General features: G+C 33.6%; 1 protein-coding gene across 3 annotated transcripts in view; it reads right to left on the reverse strand.

Annotated features, from left to right (window-relative positions):
• LOC149415498 (interference hedgehog-like) overlaps positions 1-16064 on the reverse strand; it is a 103770-nt gene extending 87706 nt beyond the window's left edge. For 2 of the 3 annotated variants that reach the window (XM_089642678.1, XM_089642680.1), the window contains exon 1: positions 15417-16060. The gene's annotated coding sequence lies outside the window, so the exon portion shown is untranslated. Of the gene's footprint in view, positions 1-15416 lie in introns of all 3 variants that reach the window. The other variant, XM_089642679.1, reaches the window with a different exon arrangement.
• Between the last annotated feature and the right edge of the window lie 212 nt (positions 16065-16276).

Below are 16276 nucleotides of genomic sequence, written 5' to 3' on the forward strand. Positions count from 1 at the left end.
GTTATTTCCCCGATTTTGGGATAGTTATCCGTTATTCTCGGGAAAATGGAAAAATTCACCTTTTTCGCGTAAAAATGACGAATTTCGAAATTTGAGTTCTATACGAATGACTAATGAATACAGTCCCGGTCCAATTAAAATTGTCATTACACAATGTAGGAGTTGTCCTATATTGTATATCGGTCCCTGCACTTGGCGGCAGTCAGCAGTCGCCACCGCCTACCTCTGTGGGGAATATTAATAGGTTCGTCTGACCCAGTCCGCCCATGTTCCCAGCGCCCAACGTCCAACGCCCAGTGCTGATTATCGCTCCTATTGCCCAATTGGTACTCACTGTTAGTACTGAGCATAGTTTTCATTGGGATATGATATAATTTAAGACGATAAGTGCACTGATAACCATCATCTAAGCATTCTAAGCGATAATTTGGGAATCTGGGTGTTAGTGTAACTTAATGGTAGTATAATATTTGCAGTACAGAATATGAATTACTTATATGAAATTGAAACACTTTGTATACAGAAAATAGAGTTCTTTAATATCTTATATTTTATAATTTAAAACACAAATAAATAAAACAGCACAAATGCTTAATCCATATGTGCTTATACCTTTTGATAAAGAACATAAGAGAAAAATATTATGGCTTAAAAAACATATATTCGTATAGATCATCAAACGATGATTTAGAATATATAAGTTTTATTACATTTAATTACACTTTGAATTAATATATCGTCATTTAAAAACAATTGAAACCATAAGAAGCCCTATGATTGGTCGCCAGGTTCAGACTTATTTACAAATTGTTTACAAATTATTTAAAAATAATTTGTTTTTTTTGGAAATCTTGCTAAATATTTAAATTTGGATTTGTTGATTACATACCGAATACCGACCCGAGTGGGATCAGCCTCACTGTTAACGGGCAAAACCGAGGTACGTATGACGTCACGCGTACCTCTCCAGATTTGTATGGTTTCGGAGGGCTTGGAAAAATGAAGAACTATGAAAAAATTCAAATGTATTTAAATCATAAAAAATGACTGCAATTCCTCATTGTGTGATTAGAAAGACGCTAAGATGTTTTACGTAGTGTTAGAGCGAGAGGCGACAATAGATTGAATAAATGAGCCTGTATAAAGAGTACGCGATCCTAAAATTATACAACAGATCACCGTACAAGCTAAACATTAGTTCCTGAAATCAAGTGTTTCGAAGTTACCTACCTCTCATATAAAGCACTAAATAATAAAAATATATTAATTTTGTCTGGGTATTTTGGTCTCAAAATTCAAAATCAAGTTTTGGTTGAAAATGCCGCACAGCCGTTTCATTTAAAAACTTAAGTAAAAAAAAGAATTAATGTAAAAACTACAAAATGAAATTGAATAAAATATAATCACAATCCAACATTCTTATGTCGCAATCTCGCAGCGAAGACAGTAATATTTTATTGAACTTTTATTAATGTCCTGTCACGAAGAAAAAAAGCGTTGTTTTCTAATTATAAATCAGCGTTGTCAAAAGAAGTTGGCCGCGAGACAAATTAGCTAGAAGACGTTGATAAGTGGGGGAACATAAAGTATCCATAGAGAAAACGGCCATCACGTCCTCAGGAGTTCTGGCGGCGCCTGTTCATGGTCCTGCAGGATACTTAACACATTCTTTGCGGGAAACGAGTAAACTCGTCATACGCCTTTTTACAGTAAGACGCGGGAGACGAGTTTACTCGTTTTGTTGAGCAAGCGGTAAGGAGCGGGAAACTTGTGAACAAGGGGTTCTAAATGGGTAAATCCGATCTATCTACCTGTCAATACAATGAGTTTGAAACATATGTAACAACAACAAAAAAATCGTTGTCGCGTACGTTCCTCTCACAAACTACGCAGTGAAACGCGGTACATGTGCAAGTTTTGCAATGTGCCCCTGCATAAAGAAGCACACCTTAAAGCACTATTAGGTTATAGTTTTTTTTTATATGTATTGAAAATTTCTAAATCATCTTGTAATTTTGTATGAATAAATTTCGATATGTTATTTCGATTTTGAAATACTGTTTTTTCTATGATTCCCAAGAAAGTGGAAAATTTTTGTTCATAAAAAAAGGAATTACACATACATTGCTAAGTAAATAAATAGAGACATCTTTTTAAAGTAAAACACTGAAAGTTTCATCGAAAAATATCAAATAGATCATAAGTGAATATTTTGCGGAAAGTCTAATTTTGGCGCTAAAATTTAAAAATACACCCGCGCTTCGCCCCCAATTTGGCGGTAAAATGCCCGACCATATAGTGTTCAAATCGGAATCCGTATCATAAAGAATCTAAAGAAAGTTCATTCAAAATAAAGTGTGGTAAATACTCTCAAAAACGCACTGGTGAAAAAGAAATGTTATTTGAAATGGCATTTACCGCGTTTGTGACCAGATCATTAACCAGGTAGGTACTTCCCAATCTTCCTTTTCTAAATCTTCCTCTCATCCCTTCCCTTTAGCCTCACAACATACATATGTCAGAGTTCAACTGACTTTGGGCACTTGCGACACTCCTGCGATGCTGACTTAAAAAATATATAATTACTACTTCAGATTTACGAGCTTTAAATTGCAACTTCATCACAGAGTGTTTACGAACAAAAGAAAATGCATTTCGTAAATTATAAAAAGAATACGTAGATAATGAGCGCGTGTTTTGTAACAGGCAAATATAAAAATAGGAATACAGCTCACATGATCAGATGCAAATACAAGGTAGGAATTCAAAACAAATAATAATAACCTCCGTCACGCAGCACAGACTTAGTCCAGACATATGATATACTGAAACTAAGCCAAACTGTCACAGATTAACAACAACGAAAAACCAGAAATTTGTGTTTCTGTGGCATTCAAATTTTAATACTGTAACCGGAAAACAAATGAATTGAGATATTTCATCTAAAGGACCTACCGAAAACTGGGAATAGTTTCGAGAGTTCTTTTTTAAAAAATTATTTTGAATTCCGAAATAAGCGAGGAGAGACTGGGTCTGCAATGGAGATGGACTATATCGGTAACCATATGAAAAATCATTACATACGATAGCCTACAGAACGTTGACTTTAGAGAAGAAATAATATTTTTGGAAGGTATGTCAAAATAAGGCAACAATTTGAAAATAATCATAGATACACGAAATACGTCCACAATCTATATAAATAATCATAGATACACGAAATACGTCCACAATCTATATAAATAATCATAGATACACGAAATACGTCCACAATCTATATAAATAATCATAGATACACGAAATACGTCCACAATCTATATAAATAATCATAGATACACGAAATACGTCCACAATCTATATAAATAATCATAGATACACGAAATACGTCCACAATCTATATAAATAATCATAGATACACGAAATACGTCCACAATCTATATAAATAATCATAGATACACGAAATACGTCCACAATCTATATAAATAATCATAGATACACGAAATACGTCCACAATCTATATAAATAATCATAGATACACGAAATACGTCCACAATCTATATAAATAATCATAGATACACGAAATACGTCCACAATCTATATAAATAATCATAGATACACGAAATACGTCCACAATCTATATAAATAATCATAGATACACGAAATACGTCCACAATCTATATAAATAATCATAGATACACGAAATACGTCCACAATCTATATAAATAATCATAGATACACGAAATACGTCCACAATCTATATAAATAATCATAGATACACGAAATACGTCCACAATCTATATAAATAATCATAGATACACGAAATACGTCCACAATCTATATAAATAATCATAGATACACGAAATACGTCCACAATCTATATAAATAATCATAGATACACGAAATACGTCCACAATCTATATAAATAATCATAGATACACGAAATACGTCCACAATCTATATAAATAATCATAGATACACGAAATACGTCCACAATCTATATAAATAATCATAGATACACGAAATACGTCCACAATCTATATAAATAATCATAGATACACGAAATACGTCCACAATCTATATAAATAATCATAGATACACGAAATACGTCCACAATCTATATAAATAATCATAGATACACGAAATACGTCCACAATCTATATAAATAATCATAGATACACGAAATACGTCCACAATCTATATAAATAATCATAGATACACGAAATACGTCCACAATCTATATAAATAATCATAGATACACGAAATACGTCCACAATCTATATAAATAATCATAGATACACGAAATACGTCCACAATCTATATAAATAATCATAGATACACGAAATACGTCCACAATCTATATAAATAATCATAGATACACGAAATACGTCCACAATCTATATAAATAATCATAGATACACGAAATACGTCCACAATCTATATAAATAATCATAGATACACGAAATACGTCCACAATCTATATAAATAATCATAGATACACGAAATACGTCCACAATCTATATAAATAATCATAGATACACGAAATACGTCCACAATCTATATAAATAATCATAGATACACGAAATACGTCCACAATCTATATAAATAATCATAGATACACGAAATACGTCCACAATCTATATAAATAATCATAGATACACGAAATACGTCCACAATCTATATAAATAATCATAGATACACGAAATACGTCCACAATCTATATAAATAATCATAGATACACGAAATACGTCCACAATCTATATAAATAATCATAGATACACGAAATACGTCCACAATCTATATAAATAATCATAGATACACGAAATACGTCCACAATCTATATAAATAATCATAGATACACGAAATACGTCCACAATCTATATAAATAAAAATCTTAAATCTCTGAATGTTCTTCACCGATTGCTTTGAAATTTTGACACAACGTTGAATTCGAATATGCATGTGTTTTTATAGAGTTAAGTTTATTTTAAAACAGCGCCATCTGTTGGACGTAAAAGCAACAAGCGCTATTGTCTGCAGACAGGCTGAGCCACACCAACGAGTGGCGGGGTACAGCTGTTTGACGGTTTGACGGCCGGCATAGTCCAGTGGTAACGCATTGGACTACCATTCCGAAGGTCGCGGGTTCGAACCCGGCGTGCGCAAATAAATTTTATTTGATTAATTTGTGTTATTTCACAATTAATTAATTAAAATAATATATAGTATATTTGCGGCACGTTCCAGAGTGGAAGATACTACCAGTATCGCCCTGGTGTAAGACCACCATTCAGAATTGAAACGTTGCTCCAAATGGCTTTAGCCGTGTTTAGTGACTAGATCTGAATAGCCAGGTACTTCCCCACCTTCCTCTTTCCCTTCCCCACTTACCTTCAGCCTCACAACATCCCCCAATTGGGGATGCCATAGTCTCACTGGCTCCAGACGGGAGCAGTTGGGACTCTTGTGAGGTATTCACTATAAAAATAAAAAAAAAGCTAGTCAGTAATTAATAAATATTGTCTTTTTATGATTTTTTTTAAAATATAAAACGAAATAAACTTGTAAAATTTTCACCCAATATAGTTAGTAAAACCATGACACGAAAAACGTCAAATAATGTCCGTCATCTTACGAAAATCGGTATCATATCAAAACAGAACGCATCCTTTTTTTCATCACGAATATACTCGTACACCTATAAAACGTCCATTAGGCTGCCAAAGTAGCAAAGGATAGGGACTCAGATATGGGTAAAACCATGGAACTATGATCAACAAGATATGGTTAAAACATGGAACTATGATCAACAAGATATGGGTAAAACCATGGAACAATGATCAACAAGATATGGTTAAAACATGGAACTATGATCAACAAGATATGGTTAAAACATGGAACTATGATCAACAAGATATGGGTAAAACCATGGAACAATGATCAACAAGATATGGGTAAAACCATGGAACTATGATCAACAAGATATGTTTAAAACATGGAACTATGATCAACAAGATATGGGTAAAACCATGGAACAATGATCAACAAGATATGGGTAAAACCATGGAACAATGATCAACAAGATATGGGTAAAACCATGGAACTATGATCAACAAGATATGCGTAAAACCACGGAACTATGATCAACACTCTTAAGGTAAAACTCTACACCTCAACACTTCGTATTCTAATGTGACTGGTACTAATACGGTACCGAGTTGTTCGGGCTGCAGTCTGTGTGTCTGTACGTCTGTAGGGTGTGAAGGAGTATTTTAGAGTAGAAAATTTAAAACTTTGTCAAATAGATTTAAATAAAAATGAGTATCATAAAAAACATTGATTTCGGTTGTGTGTCTGTCCTGTGTAACTCTGGCACTCGGATTTACTTTGAAAATAAGTGTCATTGTCAAAATTGCAACTCATACGTTGAAGAATTAAGACAAGCGATAAAGCGTCTATCTAGGTCGGTGGCTGAGTTGACATCGCGTTTCGGTCCCACCCAGGCGTCCATCTCAACACAAGCAGATTTATTCCGCTTACTGTGATGGTAGTAGGAGATTTTTAAATACCTATTGTCGGGTTATCCGTAACCGGGAACGTTTGACTTTCTTTAAAAAATTAAATAAAATTAATATAATATTTTAACATAAAATTATATTTTCTTGTTCATTTTGCAGCAATTATTTTCCTTGTCCTGATGTGTTATTTACATAAACTTTCAGCTTTACATAACGTACAATTATAATATCCCGTGGTTTTCACGGGTCTGCGCTATAATTGCGTCAGATTTACAAACATAAGGCTGCGTATGAGCTAGAGAAACTCACCGCGAGCCGAGCCACGAATTATGGGAAAGGAACGAAGTGTTATTCACGTTTTTTTGTTGTGGGCGCCTAACTAAGATTCAATAATAAGATCGAGACTGTGATAAAAACCATACTGCAGCATTACAAATTCAAAATCCACAAATTACATGTGAGTTATGTCTAAAATGTGCCTAGTTATGTCTAGAAGTGACAGGAAACACGTAAGAATAGCGATTAGCATAGGGAAATAGATGTAATGAAGATGAATCGGTGTAAAAGAAATCAACACTAGTCTATCCGATAGACTAGGCCAATGGATTATGAGGATATTTGGACGGATTAGGCAACCGGCCAAGTGATCATCATTGTCGAGACATACGATGATTACTATTGCTTCTTATTTATTTCAAATAAGATTATAAATTCAGTATGATGTCTGCACGTTTTTTAAATGTTTGAAATAATGCCATTAAATAATACAATTCTTCCGAGATTTAGGGAAATCAGCAGTTTTAATAAATTTACTGGTATTGCGCGACTTTACTATGACAAGGTTCAAACCAGCCAGCGCACAGAAGACGATAAAGATAATCAAAGCCGAAATAAGTGATTTTGGATTCAATGGGACCTTGGTATCCCCAATTCCGGTATGTCGGGAGGTTGAGAGGAGTAGGGAAGGGAAGGAGACGGGGAAGAGGGATGTTGGGAAGTACATTACAAATCATTTTGATTACAGCTTGACACGAATATCTTTACAAGCAGCCAAAGAGCGAACTAACAATTTTGAAAACCTGGAGATATTTTTTTAACATCCATCCATCAACACCATTGAACGCATAAATTAGTTAATTGTGTCAATTCTCTACCTTTTTTTTCTACCTTTAGCTACCCCATTCGATGGAAGGTAATGTTTAAATTTACGGTATCATATACAATATACCTACTATTGACTTTCTTAGTACCGCTAACGAATTAATATTAAAAACCTAGGTAGACGTAGATCGTAGATCAGAGTTTCCCAATCTCTTATAGATATTTTTCTTTAACGACCCCTAAAAATTTTACTAGGGTAAAATGAAAAAAAATATCTATAAGAGATTGGGAACCTCCGATCTACATCTATCTACCTACCTACCCAAGGACAAACCAACAAATGCTGTTGATTCTTGTAGTTCAGAAAGCCAGAACAAAGAAAAAAAAAATCACGAATTTTTTTGGATTTGTATGGAACGTAAACCTATAAATTCCATCAAAAGTAGATCTCAACAAAATAGCGCGAAATGATCTACAGTGTTTATAATAAAGTAAGTGCACAAAGTATGTCTATCGTCCAAAATCATATTATTATCGCCCCCAAAGCACTATTAACACTTGATCGCCCTGCAAGCGACACAAATAGCCCGCTGGTGGGCTATATTGTCCAGTTTGGGGATCACTGGCGTAGACTGTCCCAAAAATCAAATCCATTTAACATGTTAGCTATAATACTAGTAGTAGTCCCAGAGAGAGATCATTGTTCTAGCATCTTATGTCTTTTTCGTTTGACGTCGCGTCAAACAAAAGACTGTTTTGGCTTGCAGTGTAAATAAAATATTGTAAACTAGACAAAGCATACTCATATGTGAAGCATTTAAGCATTAAAATGAATCATCAACATAAAAATGGTTTTTTTTCAACTTTGAGGATTAAAAAAAAGAGCGAAAGATGCGCCACAATACGAAGTATGTCAAAAAATATAAATAAATAGTAGTATATCTGTGTGTAAGGATATAATGGCCAACCTTATGATTCAGAGATTTGATGTCAGTGCCATACAATTTATTCTTTAAAAAATGATAACTCCTTCATTTGTACACGCAATTGCTTCATACTAAATTTTATAGCATAGTAATGATCAGCAGAATCCATTTCTAGCCAAAAAAAATACCCTTGAAAATTCAAGTCTCTATGTCTATGAAAGGCGATTTTCAGCCCACTGTGCGTCGTCGTACTTACGACCTCTCTGAGAGACTACTATACTAATTCTTCGGAAAAATGTTTTCACGGAGGTGGTCTAGATGTAATCAATACTAAAAACTAATTATGTGCCTTCGGAAGATAATTTTCTGTTTCGGATAAGAATCGCAGAAATAAAAAGAATGTAAACGCTGTCAATTATGTTCGAAACGTTACAAATTTCCGGTAGCCGAAACATTAGTTCCAACGTTTTGAGGGGAACATAAACCCGCGGAGGTAATTTCCCAATTATATACTGCTTTTATTTTGTACGCTTCATTAGCCCGGGCAGCATTTTGGATCGGGTTCCAACGTTTAATTCCACCGCTTATAATTCTTTTTAATCCGAGATCAGGCATACATTCATTTTAGCCACCTTTTATTAACATAACTAGTATATCGTTGGGCCCACACATAAATATGGATTGCTTGATACAAGTGAATTTAAGCGCCGATACAAATATGGCGTGTTTATTTATTGAACACCAAATTAGGCTTCTTTCGGAAAGCACTTTGATTAGAGATTAGATCAACCACTGAAGATAAAAAACGTGTAGAAGCGTGATGGCTGTGTCTGGTGTGCCCAATAAGGATAATTTTCACTTACTTTGGGCGGAATTGAATTTTTTGAAACATCGAAATACTTTTTTGAGCCGTAACCTCTTGCCAACATCAGAGCGATCAACACATCTCTAAATAATTATTGAAGACAATATTAGCGATTTGTAAACGAAAATCTAAAAAACAAAAAAATCAGAAAGGATACGGTCACATCTAGGACCCTTGTCTTGCCGGGACACTTGGTCCTAGATGTGACCGTATCCTTTTCTGATTTTTCTGTTTCAGATTTTCGTTTAGAAATCGCTAATATTGTCTTCAATAATTAAATATTACAATTTGAGGTTTTACTCAATAAAGTTATTCCGAAAAATAAACATCTCTAAATAGTATAAAACAGTCGCTATCCATGTCTGTCTGTTTGTGCGCTTAGTTCTAAACTACGCAACTGATTTTGACAGGGTTTTCACTATCACTTAGAGAATTTATTCTAGAAGGTTTATATATGTATATAATACACAAATATTATATGAATAGAAAGTTTAAAAAAGTCTACGTTTTGTAATCCAGTCGTTAAAAAAATCATTTTCTGGCGCTTATCTATCTTATGAAATACATCAAAATAATGTACTACGGAATTGTACCTATATTTATTTATTTTAAATTAATTTAAAATAAATAAATTTATTTAAATTTATTAATTAATTAAAATAATTAATAATTTAAAATAAATATATTAATTTAAATTTATCAATTAATTAATTAATTAAAATAATTAATTAATAAATTAAATTTATTCATTGATAAATTGATTTAATTACCCTGCAACACCGGGTACACGTCCGCTAGTGGCAACATAAGTGGTTATTAAGATCTGATCACCAAATACGACTAAAGCCATTTCAAGCAACGTTTCGATTCTCAATGGCGCTTTGTCAGATGGGGACCGTCATGGAACTATGATTGATACATACTCTTAGGACGGGTTGTTTCAGAGACAATTCTTCAAATTTCAAAGTTAATTTTCAAGTTCTTTGAATGATTTTTCAAGTTCTGTCAAGTAACTAGCCTATAAAGATATAAGAACATAACTTGAATAGGACTTTCAAAGAATCCGAAAATGAATGTTGAAATTTGATGAATTGTTCGAATTCTCCGAAACAACTCGTCCAAGTAAACATTATGGAATGTACCGCAAGTATACAATTAATTCAGTTAAATAAAATCTCATTAACATTAATTAAATAAACTTTATTTGCGCACGCCGAAATACGAATTCGCCATGCCTGGAATCGTAGTTTTTTATGAATGTGAATACCACACAAGAGTTCCAACTGCTCACAACCGTCTGAAGCCAGTGAGGCAACGGTGGCATCTCCAATTGGGGTAAAGGTAGTAGGGGGGGAACCTAGCCAAAGTAGGTAGTAGGGGGGACCTGATCACCAAACACAGCTAAAACCAATTCAAGTAACGTTTCAATTCTGAATGGTGGACTTACATCAGAGCGCAATGATATTCTCTTCCACTCCGGAACGTGCCGCAAAACACTAAAGGTTTATTATTTTTAATTGTGAAATAATACAAATTAATCATAATAAAATTTATTTTTTGCATTCTGGGATTTGAACCCACGCACTCCGAATTGCTACTTGAGATCCTTACCACTCGACAGCGGAGACTGTCCTCCTCGAGGACATTAACCGCTCGAGCGAGGAATTGCATTCGAGCAAAACCTGATGTAAAGTTTACTAAATGTATATATATAGTAATAAAACAAAATATCTATTAATAGAATACGAGACAATTACCTACGTAAAAATAATAATTGTAATTCTTTACGGCCATATAAGTATTCGGCATGCCTGAAAGGCGAGTGGGCACAACATCCGCCTACAAATCTTAGACAGGTATGTATTATATAAGTTCAAGCAAGCCATTTGTTTTTCTTATGATATACAGACTACAGACTAATTAAGTACATAAACCTATGAAATACTTATAGATAAAACGTTATTTATTATGTTTAACGAGATATTGATGATACAGAATATTAGTATACACAAATACAGCTCGGCGTGTCGACGGTACGTTTCCTTGTTTATTTTGTATTATTTGTTTTTCCTACGGTATCGATATACTTGAAGATGTGCGTATAACAACACGCTCCCTTTCTCGGATCATTCTTTAATGTGTTTGGTATATTTACTATTTCCTATATCTACATATCGATACGCCACGCTAGATCAAGATAGGAACAAGTCCGAAAAACGATTTTTCGAAGCATTGGATTTTTCAACCTGAAATCTATAAATAAATTAATAAACACTCGTATTCGACATTTATCACAATTTTATTTATTAAAAATACTAATTTCGGTTGTGACTTTCACAACCGAACTCCAGTTCGATTAACTATAGAACTTTTGTTTTGAATTAAAGCGTCTTTTCCTAAATTGGAAGTGTTGTTTGGATAACTCACCTAGCAGTTTTGAAAGAAAATAATTATTTTATTTGCCATTTTCTAAGCAAGTTTTAGGACGGGTTGTTTCGGAGAATTTGAACAAATCGTCAAATTTCAACGTTCATTTGCGGGTTCTGAGAAAGTCCTATTCAAGTTCTGTTATATCTTTATGGGCTAGTTGCTTGACAGAACTGAAATAAAAACAGAACTTGAAAAATCTTTCACAGAACTTGAAAATGAATCGTGAAATTTGACGAATTGTTCAAATTCTCCGAAACAACCCGTCCTAAAACTTGCTTAGAAAATGGCAAATAAAATAATTTTCTTTCAAAAATATTATATTTTAGGTAGTCACAATTACAACCAAACACAAAGTGACAGACCCACTACCGAAATTAGTAGGTATGTTTGACGGCCTTGGCAACAAACGCTTTTTTTCACATCGGCATAGAATAGGTCATAATCACACTTCTATAGTGTTCAGTATCTTCAGGTCTTATTGAGCAATCAAAGAGGGAAAAAAACAGATATAGCAAAAGTTCCACAGAGTTAATTATTTTAAAATATTGTTGAATGCTTTATAGAAACGGACTTGTCCCCTTGCCATCCTGAATTCTTCAACAGGCCTCACCAAGCGGTGGTTTAACAAGTAGGTCTCTGTAGATCTTTATTTATATTACAGGGGCTACTACTGCAACGGCTAGCAAAAGCAACCAGTCACCTCGGTATACATGATCTCTGGAAGCAGGGAGATCGGACGCGCGGAGCGAAGAAAAAAATGTCAACAAACAATAAAATAGGCAGGTAAGTTAGAGTTATTACTCTTTTAAAACTATGCAAATTAAATCAGCAATATTACATATATATTCCAGGGGGCTACTTCAACGGCTAGCAAAAGCAGCCAATCACCGGTCACCAGCAAATCCAACCGATCTATGAAAAGGGATCTCAGAAAGCAGGGTGATCGGACGCCAAGATGTCAACAAACAATAATAAGGCGGGTAAGTTAGGGTTTTATTGTTCTTTTAAAACTGGGCATATTCTAATCAGTATATATGTATACAACCAACCGAACCCGACGGATCGGTGTAAAATGACCTCGGGAGCAGGGGGATGGGACGCTCGGAGCGAAAAGTATAAATGTTGTATATTAACAACTAATCAGTATAAATGTTGTATATTATTATTCTATCACTTTTATTCTTCTAGACACAAATAGACCTATGTACCCATATAACTTCTCCGCTTCTACTATTTTGTTTTGTTGAATCTTTTAAACTCAATTATATGCGTGAGGATTCATTTTTGGCATTATGTTTACATTCTTCTTTATTGTATTAATTTTTAAGTGTTTACTCTGATACAAAATGCTTGTATTTTTTTTAAAGAAAAGCCCACTAGGGCGTGTAATAAATAAATATATAAATAAATAATATACCGCTGATAACTCCGTTGTAAACTCTCCCCATTTCTCATAAACGGCACTTATTGACACAGTCATGGCATTGCAAAAAGATATTCAACATCGCTTTACTTTCTACCAGCACTAAAGTTACTATCCGACTTTGCCAAAATTATGTTTTTATTATGAGTATTTGAAATAAGCTATGTACAGCGTCTACCTACTCTTGTTTCAAAACTACAGAACATTTCTTCTCTAGCAATGACATCTATCCTGATGTAATTTCTTTCAGTAATTTCTGTTTTGTATAGGAATATGCAATTTATAATTTATAAACCTTAGAAACTTCCGTTGAATCTTTTCAATTTTATCTGAATGAATATTGAAAAATGGATATTATATATAGATATAATTCAGTAGTTAAGACTAACTTGTAAGTGTGTAGCAGTAATAACTGATGACAGATCAGGTCAAGCAAGATGCCTGCCAATGGTTAGTACTCAGACTAACTCAAAATAACCTCCCCGAGTTACAGACTTCACCCACTTTCAGCGTTCAGCATGCATACCACAAACAGTAAACTTATCTACTGATATTATTGATAACTGACTAATAATTTATTTAGTACAGGATAATATTATACATTTGTAAAATTTTTGACTGTCCAAATAGAAGGAATTCCCGTTATAGGGCAGTTAATGTAGAGAAAAAATAAAAAAATAAAATAAGTGCGCATCGACAATTAACCACCCGTTTGTTTTATGTTTTAACTTGACCGTTTGGCATTTCATGTGCCTGTAAATGTATTTGTACGTTCTTTTTCATTATGGCGATACTGAGAGTATACTCCACTCTTTATCAGGTATTAGGCACGGTTAATTAAAACACTTGCTTGTGCGGTACAATTAACATTTTTTTCATAATTTCGTAGAAAGCAAATAGTGGTTAAAATTAGGTACCTACATAATGGTTAAAATTAGGTACCTAAATAGTGGTTAAAATTAGGTACCTACATAATGAATTAAAATGTTGACTTTGCAAAAAACACTACTAATTTCAAAATTTTTTCAAATCATAAAACTTATAGAGATGCCTATTTGAAAATTTTGAACATAATCAAATTTTATCATCTTTTCTTTATGTTAATTATTACGTACTTCACTTAATGATTTTTAAACACCTTATAAACCATAATTACGGCACTCACAATGCAAACACGAGAAATAATTTCATAATTGAGTTTTTAAAAAAATTCTTCCATAAACTACTATAGTAGGTCCATGGGAATTTGTTTCGCAGCCATCTTGTATGACAAACTTTTTAAATCGGGTAAGTTTTTAGATTCTCACGGCCAAAAGCATGTTTGTTTTTGGGGTGTTATGCCGTGTTGCGCTAACTCCTTCTTTAGCCGACGTTTCGGACAGCGTTCACACATCTTCGGATCTACCGGATCTGCCCTGATGATGGACACTGCAACGCTGTCCGAAACGTCGGCTAAAGAAGGAGTTAGCGCAACACGGCATAACACCCCAAAAACAAACAACAAAAAACTTTTTAAATGTTTGTGTGCAAAATGAACTGTTATAATTTTATTGTTGTGTTGTTAATGCAGTTATAACGACTTTTGGGTATTTGATGAGACAAGGAATGGGATGTCATCAAATCTAAGTAGGTTTGGTCATTTTTCACACATTTTCTTCCTCATCCCGCGGTTTTATATTCTTCTCGAATAGCTCCGTTAGGGTCATGACCTGTATAGATTATAAAATTTAATTTTGTCTTTACAATCAAATGACATCAGAAAAACAAAACCAAAAAATCATAGACATAATACGAAACCAAAACGTTTTTTTTGTATTGATCAGTTTTTGATAAGATAAACTAATTTCAATTCATATAAATCTTTCATCACAGTTACTTATTTTAAGAATTACAAAACTTTTTGTTTGCAAAATCTGAAATATAATAATTATAATCACAATACAACGTCCAGATAAATACACAAACACAGTGTACCAAATAGTTTTTTTATTATTTTTTTATCCCAACTGACCAGAGCCTGTGGGGATTGAAACGTCTTGGGGAATAGGAAGATAGGGAAGTACCTGGCCATTCAGATCTGGTCACTAAAAATGTCGAGCAAAGTTTCGGTTTCGTATCCTCCACTTACTATACATGTAAGATAATGATAGACTCACCTGCAAGATTTGAAATCACGACAGCATAGCGCAGTTTGAATATATTGAAACAAAAGTTCACTTAACCAAACCAATATTATTATATTTAGGTAATATAATTCACAAACAAAACAGTTCCGAGTTCTTTATGTCATTAGAATGTTAAAAACAAAACAAATCCAATGTTTAAAATTGTATTCACTGATTTGAAGTATGATAATTGTGATGAAAACAAATAACAAAAGCCGGCACCATCAAAAAATGTCAAAACATTCGAATTTTCTTTGAAAACAAAAATGGCGGAAAATTCAAACTTTAACGAATTATAAGGCTGTTGAATTATTACTTTTACGGGATGTAATAATAATATAATAGAGGGCTTCCTTTGATCAGCGGCGGTGGAAAGGACCGAATCTCAACCTGCAAGACAAGACGGCAAACTAAACACGCCGCATTCCACAACAAACTATCCGGTTTTATGGCTGCTTTTAAAATTGAAAAACCGCAAAGTTTACATGGATAACATTTAAAACAGTCTCAAAAACAACTTTAAAACAGTGTTTAAGTAATATTTGCTTTGTTAAAACTTATTATACATGTCTGTCAAAGTTTTAAGTTGAAAATTAATTGACACAGAATGCAGCACGAAACACGACCAACCGAGCCGATTTTCACGACAAAACTAAACTTTAGAGATGCCGCTATTTCTGTCTCGGTTACATTGTCGCAGTGACTATGCGGTCATTTAATCGACTTGTTGTTTTATCTGAGGAACCGGCTCCTTTTAGAACATAATTAAAGAAAAATATTTTTGTGGGTTGCTTTAAAATAGTGCGAACTCATTATTTCTTATATTGTGAATAACAGTATTATATCAAATC

The sequence above is a fragment of the Hesperophylax consimilis genome, chromosome 18, assembly GCF_061612785.1.
Source record: "Hesperophylax consimilis isolate HC1 chromosome 18, BYU_Hcon_1.0, whole genome shotgun sequence".
Lineage (NCBI taxonomy): Eukaryota > Metazoa > Arthropoda > Insecta > Trichoptera > Limnephilidae > Hesperophylax > Hesperophylax consimilis.